We start from the raw sequence: 13,516 nt of genomic DNA, 5'->3' as shown, positions 1-13,516 counted from the left end.
GCAAAAGGAGATGTGTGATGACGGTTTGCCCCCAGGGATGAAGAGACTCTCTCTATGGTACGAGTTACCATATTGGCCCAGACTCATGATCAGTCACTTGCTCGATCCGATGCACATATTCAAGAATGTGGGTAATCTGCTATGGGACCATCTAACCGGAAAGAAAGATGCTTTGGGAGCCAGGGTTGACCTTAGAAATGTGGATCGTATGGAGCAATATTGACCGCAGACAGTATCTGATGGATCGATAAAACTCCCTAAAGCGCCGTAGATTTTGACAGGAGCCCAAGAACGCAAAGTAACAGAGACCATTCAATCTGTGCGGACCCCCACTGGTGTAATGCACTCGCTTCGAACGTGTTTCATTAAAGAAGGGAAGCTTACCGGTTTGAAGTCACATGACTGGCATAAAATGTGTCATGTATGTTTGAAGTGGAATATATAATAGTGGGAATTGTGTAACAAATTTGTGTGTGGACTTTAATATCATTGCTAGACATGTTTTGCAGTTTATTTTATTGGTGGCCATTGAGGGATGTTTGTCTCCTTACGTCCGTAACAATCTACAAACTTGCAAAGTTGGTGCAATGGATCTCACAAAAGGAGATCAATGTAGACTCCATACCATTCACCAAACTAAATGCTACGGAGGTTGTGTGCATGTTTGAGAAACACTTTCCTACTACCATGCTAACCATTCAGGTGCATCTTCTTGTACACATAGTTGATGAGGTGGAAATAGCTGGCACAATACATTCCAGATGTATGTTCTTTTTAGAACATTTTATGAAAACGCTCAAGGGATATGTGCGTCAAAAGGCACGTCCGTAGGGTAGCATGGCAGAAGGTTGGCTGGTATCAGAAGGATGAGAGAGAGACCTCTTGAAGCCATAAACATTGTATTTGAACAATTTTTCTCCGTTTTATAATATATATTGTATTCACATGGCTTTTTGTCTATTCTTGTCTATATGCTATACTTGAGAAATTTAAATTGTGTTTAATCGTCATTTCTACCACTCCAGGTATGCTCTAGGTATGTTCTCACAAGCAGGGATACTCCTCGGTGTGTCGTGAAAGTCTAATACACCGACACAGTAGTGCGCTCCGAGTGTGATGGAGACTGAGGCTGCAATCGCGAAGGAGGTGCTCTGTCCCTGCTCATAGACGCAGCTCGTCCCTCCACTAGATCTAGTGGAGGGACGAGCAGCGTCTATGAGCAGGGACGGAGCACCTCCTTCGCGATTGCAGCCTCAGTCTCCATCGCAGTACGAGTTTCATCCTTTTACAAGATACGTAGAATGCACACTGGAGACAAATTCACAAGAGCTTCACAGGAATCCCTCCCCCTTTATGAGTCCTCTCTCTCTCTCTCTCTCTCTCTCTCTCCTACACAGGAATCCCTCTCCCTATTATCTATAGTATAGATTATAATTTGTCCATGTTTTCTTCTCCATTCAATATTAGGATTAAATGTTCGTGTGTTTAATGCAGGTATGGATGATGACGAGTTTCTTTCTTCTTTGTCATCCCAACAGAGGAGGTGGTACGAGGACCGTCATCACTCTAGAGCACCATCACGTCGTTCCACTCCTTCAATGTCTCCCTCTGTTTCGGAGCATTCAGTGCACTCCGAAGCTTCGGTGTCAACGAAACGATCTTCACACTCGTCTAGGCACCGACGCTCTAGTGGTGGCGGGTGCTGTGGGGATGCCGCCACCGATGCCTTGACATCGCCTCGTGTTCAACGAGGCTCCTTACCTTCCCCTTCTTTGCCCGCCCCCACACTAGCCACGTCATCGCCATCTACACCAAGTTTTGCGTGGCTATCGGCCGTTCCTGGGTACACACCACTAGCTACTCCTCTAGGAGTCACCCCAGTTGTCGACACTCCTCGCTTCGGGGCCCAGACTCCAATGGAGACACCTGACATCCATACCCCCATCGAGACACCGCTAGAGATCCTTGCTGAGACACCCAGGTTCATGCGTCAGATTCGAGAGGGCTTGTCGTACTCGATCGACATCAGCGGCGGCATCATCTTGGATGACGAAGGCAAGAAGGTGATCTCGCGCATACACGGTCTTTGCTCTCAGGTGTTTAGACACTACATACTAAACATATAGAGTGAAGTGCCAAGTGAATTAAAAGAAAGAGTCATCATCATGCTGCATGACGAGTTTCCTGTGTCAAGTCGGGATGAGCGCTTCAATGAAGACCCGATGAAGGTTCGAATGCATGAATATTGCAAGCACAAGCGTTCTAAAGTATAAAAAGCAATAAAGCATGGGTGGAACAGACCAGATTGGCTGGCCAAAGAAGATTATAAGAATGCGAAGCGAGAAATGCGCGAGAATCCTAACAAGTGGAAGCAACAAAAGGAGGCAGCCAAAGCACGAGTAGAGGCACGGAGCTCGCACCACTTGAGGAGCGGCGGGTGGACATCATTTGAGGCCGATTTTGTAAGTGTTTTTGCATTGCTCTTTAGGCTTGATAGTTACTCTATTGTACTTTTAAATTCTAACATAATGGATTCTTTGTATGTTTTGAATAGTGGCACTACAAGAGGTTGTGTGCTCTTGTGACGCTGTTAGCGACGGAAATACACTGGGTTTTTATAACCCCCGGCGTCGCTAAAACCGTCGCTAAGAGCGTCGCTACGAGAGCGTTGCTATATGCGTCGCTATAAGCGTCGCTATATGCGCCGCTATAGGCGTCGCTATATAGCGACGCTCATAGCGACGCGCATAGTGACGCGCATAGCGACGGTTATAGCGACGTTTACATAGAAGACTATAGCGACGCTACAGAGCCATAAATAGCGACGCTTATAGCGACGCCCGAGAGAATTTTTTTTTGGTGGCAGGGCATTGAATGCCCTGCCACCCATCAACCATATTGTACTTGATTCACTTTTAAAAAAAAGTGCAAGGGTAGATAATAGACCCAAAATAATCACCCACAAGACGCATTGTTTGCAAAATTGACAATTGTACACATCATAGGCAAAATGAATTGATTGGCAAATGTAATAATGACAATTGTACAACATCATAGGCATAAAGAATTGATTGGCAAAAGGAACTGCGGTGACAAATGTAATAATATACATGGTTCAAAAAGACGTATAAAATCCGTCTCATGATACATAAGCTATGAGAAACCCTAAACTAATGCTATCTAGCTACGGCTAAAAACTGACGTCGTCTAGTCAGACGTCTCATCGCGTCCAAGTGGCGTATCTGTCGGATTCTGCAAAAAAAGACAATAAGACAGCTTTCAGTAAGTATAAACATATAACGACATTTATAAAACAATACAAAAAATAAAAAAGAGTAAACCCTAATACTAACCATGCCGCCGCGAGAACTGAGAATGTCCATCAGGGCGTTTAAGCCCTTCCTGCCTGTGTACTCGCGCTCGTACGGTGTGGGATCACGTCCTGTCATCGACCACTGTCAAAACATACAAAGATTTCATTATGTTAGAATTAAAAAACTCATAAACCCTAAACTATCGAACATAAAGAGCAATGTGAAAACACTTACAAAATCGGCCTCAAATGATGCCCATCCACCGCTCCCCAAGTGGTGCGAGCTCCCTGCCTCTACTCGCGCTCTGGCTGCATCCTTTTGTTGCTTCCACTTGTCGGGATTCTCGCGCGCTGCTTTCTTCGCATTCTTCCAATCTTCTTTGGCCAGCCAATCTGGCCTGTTCCACCCATTCTTGATTGCTTTTTGCACTTCGGAACGCTTGTGTTTGCAGTATTCGTGCATTCGAATCTTCATCAGGTCTTCATTGAAGCGCTGATCCCGTGTTGGAACGGGAAACTCATCATGAAGTATGCTGATGACTCTGTTTTTTAAATCACTTAGTACTTCACTCCATTTGTTTAGTATGTAGTGTCTAAACAGCTGAGAGCAAAGACCACGCATGCGCGAGATCACCTTCTTGCCATCATCATCCATGATGATGCCGCCGCTGATGTCGACGGAGTAAGGCAAGCCCTCTGGCCGGTGACGCGTGAACCTGGGTGTCCCGGCAGGGGTCTCTAGCGGCGTGTCGATGGGGGTACGGACGTCAGGTGTCTCCACCGGCGTCTGGGCCCCGAAGCGAGGAGTGTCGAGTGGGGTGGCTCCTGGCGGAGTAGGTAGAGGTGTGTAGCTTCTAGGAACAGTCAGCCGTGCAAAACCTGGCGTAGATGGCGATGCTGTGGCTGGTGTGGGGGCGGGCAAAGAAGGGGAGGGTAAAGAGCCTCGTCGAACACGAGGCGGTGTGGAGGCATCGGTGGCGGAATCCCCACAACAACCGCCACCGCCACCACTAGAGCGTCGGTGTCTAGACGAGTGTGAAGCTCGTCTCGTCGACGCCGAAGCTTCGGAGCGCGCCGAATGCTCCGAAAGAGAGGGAGATGCGGATGGAGTAGGAACGCGCGATGATGCGCCAGAGCGATGACGCTCCACGTACCACTGTCTCTGCTGCGGTGACAAAGAAGAAAGAAACTCCTCATCATCCATACCTGCATTAAACACACGAATATTTAAACTTAATATTGAATGAATAGAGTAGACAATGACGCAAAGACCATTAAATACAATGACGTAATGACGCATATAAATACAATGACGCAATGAATTGAGTGATAGAAGAGGCAAGTCGAAAACTCAGAATCTTCAATCAAAAGATGTGAGCGCGAGTAGAAAAGAGCGTTATACACCATGGAAGGTACTTAGAGAGCCAGAGCTTTTACAACACGGAGCAAAATTGTTCAAATACAATATTTGTGGCTTTAAGAGATCTCTCTCTCATCCTCGCATAACTCAACATAACTTCCTATATCTATATAGAGCTCTCCGTTTAAACACATATCCTCTCTTTCATTTTGTAGCTCCTCTACATGCACCCCATATAGAGTAGTAGCATCTTGATGCTCGTCTGGCACCACCGCAGCGGCTTCTGATTGAGCATCTTCTCTGATCTCCTCCATTGATGTCGTTGTGATTGGCACATGGTAGCCTTCATACGTCCTTGCACTACGAGGGGCTACCTCTATGACGTACCACCAGTTTGATGTAGACTTTGTAGGATGAAATATTACCTGCCAGAGCCACATAACGTACATGAGAGCTTTCAAGCACATAACTTGTAAAAGGGGGATGTTAACTATTTACATACTTACTTGTTCACAATGCTCGGGTAGTACGAAAGTGTCTCTTAGGTCAGTCCATTTCTTAGTAGAATCCACCTCAAGAAAACCAGACTCTCCTCTACGCACAGTAGCGTTGCGACCCTCCATGATTATCTTGAACCATTGCACGTCGAACAAGTCGACAAAAAATCCTCTGTAATCGATCCTCAAAATCTCTTGCAGCGTACCGAAGTAAGTGAGTTCCGCCACCACAAGATCTGCATCAGAGGAACGTCGTCGACTAGACTGTTCAAATTTTGCCATGATTTCACAATCTTGAGTAAAACGCTTTTTGTCGATTCGTTCCACCCTAAAATGTCGACCTTTACACCATGCTGCTGTGTATGACTTATACTACAACGAACAAAGATTATGAGTGGCCGTTCAAACGTTTATAAATAAAGTCACTTGCTAGTCGTACATTGCAAACTTACCTTGGTCGCGCAACCCCGAGAGTACTCCCACTCTTCTTCAGTCACTTCGTCACCGCATTGTTGTGCGCTTTTCAATTGGTTGTGCAACCATCTTAAGCTCATGAAGGTTGGTAGGCTCTCCAGAACCGCTGGATAGTGCATCGGTGGTTGTCTTCCCCGTCTCCACTCGATTCGTGCCCTTTGTCGCTCTTGCTTTGCATCCTCATATTGTGAAATCCACTTTTGCATCACTGGATTGTGAAGCATGCAAAATCGGTTGATTTTAGCCTCTAGATCTTCCATCATCTTCTTCTCAACACCAAGATTGCACATGACAATCATCAACTATGTGAACAAGAAGATGCACCTGAATGGTTAGCATTGTAGTAGGAAAATGTTTCTCAAACATGCACACAAGCTCCGCAGCATTTAGTTTGGCGAATGGTATGGAGTCTACGTTGATCTCCTTTTGTGAGATCCATTGCACCAGCTTTGTAAGTTTGTAGATAGTGTTACGGATGTCGAGAGACAAACATCCCTCAATGGCAACCGGTAAAATAAACTGTAAAGTATGTGCAACAATGATATTAAAGTCCACATTTTATGCAATGATATTAAAGTCCACTATGAACGTACCTGACACATTTTATGCCAATCGTGTGACTTCAAACCGGTAAGCTTTCCTTCTTTAGTAAAACACGTTCGGAGCGAGTGCATTACGCCAGTGGGGGTCCGCAAAGATCGAATGGTCTCTTTTACTTTGCATTCTTGGGCTCCTGTGAAAATCCATGGTGCTTTAGGGAGTTTTATCGATCCATCAGACGCTGTTTGCGGCCAATATTGCTCCATACGATCCACATTTCTAAGGTCAACTCTGGCTCCCAAAGTATCTTTCTTGCCGGTCAAATGGACCCATAGTAGATTACCCACATTCTTGAATATGTGCATTGGATCGAGCAAGTGATTGATCATGAGTCGGGGCCAGTATGGTAACTCGTACCATAGAGATAGTCTCTTCATCCCTGGAGGCAATCCGTCATCGCACATCTCCTTCTGCTCTAACCATGCTTGTGCAGACATCCTTGGTGGCTCTCTTCCCAAAAAGCTGTCGCGTAACACATGATTCTCTGGAAGATATGCTTGATGACCTTCGTAGATTTGCTTCTTCAGTGAGGGTGCCCTACGTGCATTCAGTCTAGGTCCACATGTGACACATGCTCTGTATTCGCTTGTTTAAAGCCCTGCATGTATACACATGATAATAGATCAACTATGGGAAAAAACAAGATTTACAGTGTCTGAGTGAGGAGTGTCAATAGATCACCTGAGCATTCTGTTAGCCCGGGATAGTCATGCATGGTCCACATTAGAATGCCTCTGATCAAAGCATTCCGTCGTCCTGTGTGTCGGCTCATATCCACCACCTCTATGCCAATCCACAATTGTTGTAGCTCTTCCAATAGTGGACGAAGATACACATCCATATTCCCCACTTTATATCGCCCTGGCACAATCAAGCTTAGCCATAGGTGCCCCTTCTTCGTAGTCAACCACGGGGGAATGTTGTAGTTGACGATGACAACGGGCCATACACTGTAAGATGTTGATCTTTGACCAAATGGATTTACGCCATCCATAGCCAGGCCTAAGCGCAAATTTCGAGCTTCCCTGGCAAAATCCGATCATGTTCCATCTATATGTTTCCACGCTACGCAATCTGCAGGAATTCGTAGCACACCATCCGAAGATTTATTCTCCTCGTGCCATGATGCTAGGGCGGCCATGGACTTACATTCGAAGAAATGCTTGATGCGAGGAAGCAGAGGGAAATGTCGCAAAACCTTTTGTGGAATTTTTGTCCCGTGGAGATCTACTCGATATCTTTCGGAATCACATTTCGGACACTTCTCCATGTCTATGTATTCCCCTCTGAAAAGAATGCAGTCATTAGGACAAGCGTGGATAGAATTGTAATCCATCCCCAAGTTTCGCAAAATCTTTCTTGCTTCATCTCGGGAATCTGGCATCACATTATCAGCTGGTAGTATGTGCTCTTTTAGCAATCTACACAACATAAAAATATGATACAGTCGTGTAAAAATCTATCAGATCATTATACATTTAGAGTTTTATTAAAGTAAACTAATTGTAATAGATCACCTGAAAAGCGCTGTGACGCTAGTGTCACTCCATCCAAACTTTGCCTGCATGTTGAGAAGAACCAGGAGTGCTTTCAATCTAGACATACGTGCTCCATTATACAATGGCGTATCGGCTTCACTTTTCATATCATCATAGATAAGCCTTTCTGAATCCATGATCGTCTCGATCATTTCATCAATCTCGGGCTCAAACATTGCCTCGTTGGGAATGTGCTCTGCATGATCATCCCCCGAGCTGTCAGAGGCTACATCTTGTGGCCTCACATATGCTGCTTGACCAAAGCGCCTGCAAACACGTCTATTGGGTTGCAAGATTGCTGCTTGTTGGCCAGCGTCAGAGTCCGACGAGTTATAATTGGCAACAACTCGATCTATAATAGATGGATCGAACTCGCCAAATTCGCGAACGTGCTGCAAAGAAACACGTCTTGTCCGTCGCACAGCATGCTTGCATTGATTACAAGGACATAAGACCCTCGTTGAGAGATAGGTGTTTCGGTTGGACGGTCCCACATCCTCGTCGCTACTCATAATGAGGATAAAAAACTTATAACGTGGACAACAAATTTAATATTCTATTGGCATTCTTCGTCTTATCTCTCTCTCTCTCTCTCTCTCTCTCTCTCTCTCTTTACCTCACATTCTCTAGTCATGTCCAATCCCCGCACACCTCGGTCTAGAGGTGCACGGAGATCAGAACCACCGGGTTATAATCTCGTCTTTATTGGTCAATACCTATATTTGTGGGTACAAGAAATCTACACACCCACGTCTACATGATACTGCATGTAGTGGACAAAACCCCTTTGCCTCTTCTCTAGCTGTAGCACTTCACAGCATCTTAACATCTTTTCACAGTAGATCTTTTCACTGTTCGTCTAACTCTAAACCCTAAACCGTAAGTAATTCTTGCGTGGACTCGATCTAACGTAAATAAGCGTAAATCTAAATAAACGTAAATCTAACTAAAAATAAAGCTAAATCTAATTTAACGTAAGTTTAATGACTAGAGGTTGTCTAGATGGTCATTGTGTTGGGGATGTAGTGACTCTTGCCGCCCTGAAGATCCACCTTCTTCCCTATCTTCTGAAGACATTTCACCAGTACTTTTGGATCGACGGAGCCCACCATGAGTGAAGGCAGCAATACCCTATATTCCATTGAGGGCTTTCTTCACCCGCTTCATGCAGGCATCGCAGTCTATGGAGACCTAAATCTAATCTAATATAACGTAAATCTAAATCTAGCGTAAATAAACGTAAATCTAGTTAAAAATAAACCTAAATCTACTTTAATGTAAGTCTACATATAACCTAATCTTTAACGTCTTTTAAGATAGTTTCCTACGACGTTATAACTCTCTTCTTCTTGTGTGTGTGTGCGTGTATGGATGTGTGTGCCAATAAAAAGAGATAAATGGTATAATCTTTCTATCACCCATGCCAAGTATGATAGATTGATTATGCCATTTCCCTCTTGAATAATAGGTCTTGAGTTCAACTCCTCGTCGGCTAGATCTTTAGGTCTTTTAATTTTAATTAGTTTCCTACGACGTTAAATTAGTTTCTCTCTCTTTCTCTCTCAATGTGTGTGTGTTTTTTTGGATCGTATGCATGTTTTCTCTCTCTTTTCCTCTCTCAATGTGTGCGTTTTTTGTTTATGCATGTTCTCTCTCTCTTTTCCTCTCTCAATGCGTGCGTTTTTTTGTTTATGCATGCTCTCTCTCTCTTTTTCTCTCTCAATGTGTGTGTGCATTCTTTGTTTATGTATGTGTGTGTGCGTTTTTGTTTTTGTTTGTACTCTCTCTCTCTCTCTCTCTCTCTCTCTCTCTCTCAAAAACACTATGTGTGTGTGTGTATGTGTGTGTGTGTGTGAGAGAGAGAGAGGGAGAGAGAAAGAGGGGAAGGGAACATGAGAATGAGGAGAGGGAAGGAGCATACCTGGCTCTCCTTCCTCTCCTCGTGTGTGTGTGTGTGTGTGGAGAAGAAAAAGAGAGAGAGAGAGAGAGAGAGAGAGAGAGAGTGAGGGAGAGCGTTACCTGCTCCTTGCTTGAGGGCGCCGAAAAACTCAGATCTGAGATCTGAGTCTTTGGGCGCACTCGGTTATTTTTTTAGCCCAGCTGGCGTCGCTATGAGCGTCGCAAATTTACAAAGAAATTTGCGACGCTTATAGCGACGCCGGGAATTTTTTTTTTTAGCGTCGCTAATATGAATAGCCTCTTGTAGTGTGGTCGATGACAGGACGTGACCCCACACCATACGAGCGTGAGTACGCAGGCAGAAAGGGCTTAAATTCTCTGATGGACATTCTGAGTTCTCGCGGTGGCATGGTTAGTATTTCACTTTACTCTTTTACATTTGTTGTATTTTAATGACAAGCTAAGAAAATAAATTGTTTTGTAATTATATGTTTATACTTATAGAAAGTACGTCTTATTGTTTTTTTCTGCAGAATCCGATGAATACGCCGCTTGGACGCGATGAGACGTCTAATTAGATGATGTCAGTCTAGCCGTAGCCGTAGCCAAATATCATTAGTTTCCTTTTGTCATAGATTGTATATTGAGATGACATGTGTACGTCTTTTTGTAACTATTGAAAAACCATGTATTTTCTCAATAATGACAATTGTGTTGTAACTATTACATTTGCAAAGCTTAACAATCAAGTGATTTTGCCTATGGTGTGTATAATTGTCATTGATTTACTTTTGTCAATTTACTTTGATCCAATTAATTTTGTCAGTTTTTTGTATCTTTATTCTGCAAACAATACTATGCATGATGGAGTTAATGGTTATATTGTCTTGTGGGTGACTACTTTGGGTCTATACCTTGCAATCGAAAGCTTCATCTGAGCTACGCTTCATGAGTTGTATTTTTCAACTCCACTGTTGCTACAACTACAACTACAGGTACATGACACATGTGCACGTTGTTCATAGACTATTTTGGGATTGTATATAGCCATTTTATGGCTATTATGTGCTATTGAGACGGTACTTATGGGCTGATTATGAGCACTTTTTCGGCATCGACATTGTCTTGGGGTTTCCAGGCATCCATCTCCTCACAGGTTCTTGCATACATATAGGACATCCAAGTTTCTTACAGGTTGCAGTGTTTTGCATCAGCACAGATTTCAGTGGGAGTATTTGATGTGGATATGCATTGTTTTGGCACTTTTGATAGTGATTGAGCTCTTTTGAGAGCGGTTTTACTCCCCGCAGGGATTTGTTTACTTCTTGCATATTTTGTTTGGTGCCTGTTTGAGCGCGTATACTGCACCTTGCAATATTGTTGATAGTGGATTGTACGTTGAGTTGCGGAAACTGCCATATGTACGTTGAGTTGCAGAAAATGCCATATGTACCTTTTCTGGAGCCGATTTGGCTTGTTTCTGGCAGTCCCGACCGTTTCTGAGACTCAGTTCGGAGGCCCTTTCTAAGACTGGGCTGGTTTCTTGTCTGTATAACCTTTTGTGAGGGTCAATAGCGTGAGGTTTTCTTGAGCTTGGGGATTCTCGAATGTTGAGATCCTTTCGGTGATACAAGTTGCGGGAGTACCCCTTTTTTATGGCCTCGCCATAGGACATGTATAGAGAGGGCTAGGTGCATTTGACGTCGTGTTGCCAGTCTTGGGTCAATTTTTTGACTTTTTAAGCACAATTAGTGGTTGATGCGCCGGTCTTATGCTCTGAGAGTATTACTTTTTATGCGTTACTGATCTCTTGTGATAGTTTTTGATTGAGATTCTGTCAGTTTTTCTGGGGAAACTTTGCCGAAATTTTTCCCGAATTACCAGTGTTTATTGCCATATTATCTTTAGCTTGCAGCCATGTCATCTAGTGGTGAAAAGGATATTTACATTATTCAGAAATTTGATGGGACGAATTTTGCTATCTGGAAAGAGCAGATTCAAGATGTTCTTATACAAAAAGGCCAATTGGATCCTATCATGGAGCGCCCAGAGAGCGAGTATACAGATGTTGAGTGGGAGAAACTTGATGCTAAGGCCAAATCTACCCTCCGTTTGCATTTGGCCGAATCTATGTACTTTACTATAGTTGGAGAAAGGACTGCTAGAGATGTATGGGATAAGTTGTGTTCCAGTTATAAGAACAAAAGTGCCACTAATAAGGTTTTCTTGATGAAGAAGCTGTTTGACCTTTGTATGAAGGAAGAGGGCACTATTTCTACTCACATTAATGAGTTCAATATCATTTTCACTCAGTTGACCACTCAGGGTTTGGTCTTCGATGAGTAAATCAAATGTATATTCTTGCTATGCAATTTACCCTCGTCTTCGGATACGTTCTGTACTGCGATTATCAACTTAGCACCTGGTACAGGTCTAGTGTACAATGACGTCCTTGGGAGTCTGTTTACCAAAGAGATTCGCACGAAATCTCTCGAAGGCAAGAAGGATGGTGATGCGTATGTTGCTAGTGATAGACAGAGGGGTCACACTCAAAGTCGTGCCAAAATGAAGGAATGTGGAGGCTCACGTAGTAATTGTCAGGGTTCTATGCGTGATTTGGAGTGCTATCACTACCATAAAAAAGAGCATGTGAAGAAGGATTGAAGGAAATGGTAGCAAAGCAAGAAGGATAAACAATCTAGTGAAACTTCTAAGTCTGATGATTCAAACAAGGGCAAAGCAAAGTTAGAGGAGATCAATGTGCTAGAGTCCTCATATGCTCCTATTGTAGAGACTCTTTCAGCGGTTGTTATGCCACTTACCTCTGACGTATTGTTATTCATAGCAGATCTACCTGTCGAGGCTCTTGTTACAGAAGATGTGCAGTATGCATAGAATTGGATAGTAGATTTTGGTGCGAGTTTCCATGTGACACCACATAGAGAGTGGTTCTCTACTTATTCTCACTCTTGTGGCAAAGTGAGACTTGGTGATGCTTATGAATTAGACATTGAGGGTGTCGAAAACGTCAAATTGCATCTAAGGAATGGCACGCACTTTAATTTATGTAATGTCAGACATGTGTCCAAGTTTACGAAAAGCTTGATTTCTGTTGGTCAGCTTGATGATTTGGGCTACAACACCACATTTGGCAATGGTTCGTGGATAGTACGCAAAGGTAATCTTGTTGTACTCAGAGGTCAGAAGGATGGTACCTTGTATTCCATGCATGTGTCAAATGTTGGTCATGATTACATATCTATAGCTGAGCTGTCGTCTACTGAGTTGTGGCATTGCCGGCTAGGTCATATTAGCCAAAAACGAATGAGAACTCTGACTCGTTTTGGCTACTTACCTATCTTGTCTTATGTTGACTTTCCTGTTTGTGAGCATTGTATCTATGGCAAACAGACTAGTTCCGTGCACTTACCATTGGGTCAAAAGCGAGATGAAGCTCTAGATTTAGTACATAGTGATGTTTGTGGTCCTATGTCAACCACATCTCTAGGGGGGGCCATATATTTTGTGACATTCATAGATGACTCTACTCTAAAGGTGTGGCCATATCCTTTCAAACACAAAGATCAAGTTCTTCCTGCGTTCCAAATTTTTTTGGCACTTGTTGAGAATCAGCCTGGCAAGAAACTCAAGAGGTTGCGGAGTGACAACGGTGGAGAGTATGTCTCCAAGGAGTTTGACAATTTTTGTGCTAAAAGGGGGATTAAAAGGCAGTTTACTGCACCATACACACAAGCTCAGAATGGAGTTGCTGAGTGCATGAATCGTACGATTTTCAAGCAAGAGTCACAGCCATGCCTTCTAGGGAAAATCTCAC

Source organism: Adiantum capillus-veneris, chromosome 8 (genome assembly GCF_014529385.1).
Source record: "Adiantum capillus-veneris isolate H3 chromosome 8, ASM1452938v2, whole genome shotgun sequence".
NCBI lineage: Eukaryota > Viridiplantae > Streptophyta > Polypodiopsida > Polypodiales > Pteridaceae > Adiantum > Adiantum capillus-veneris.
Note: the sequence above shows the minus strand (reverse complement) of the source record.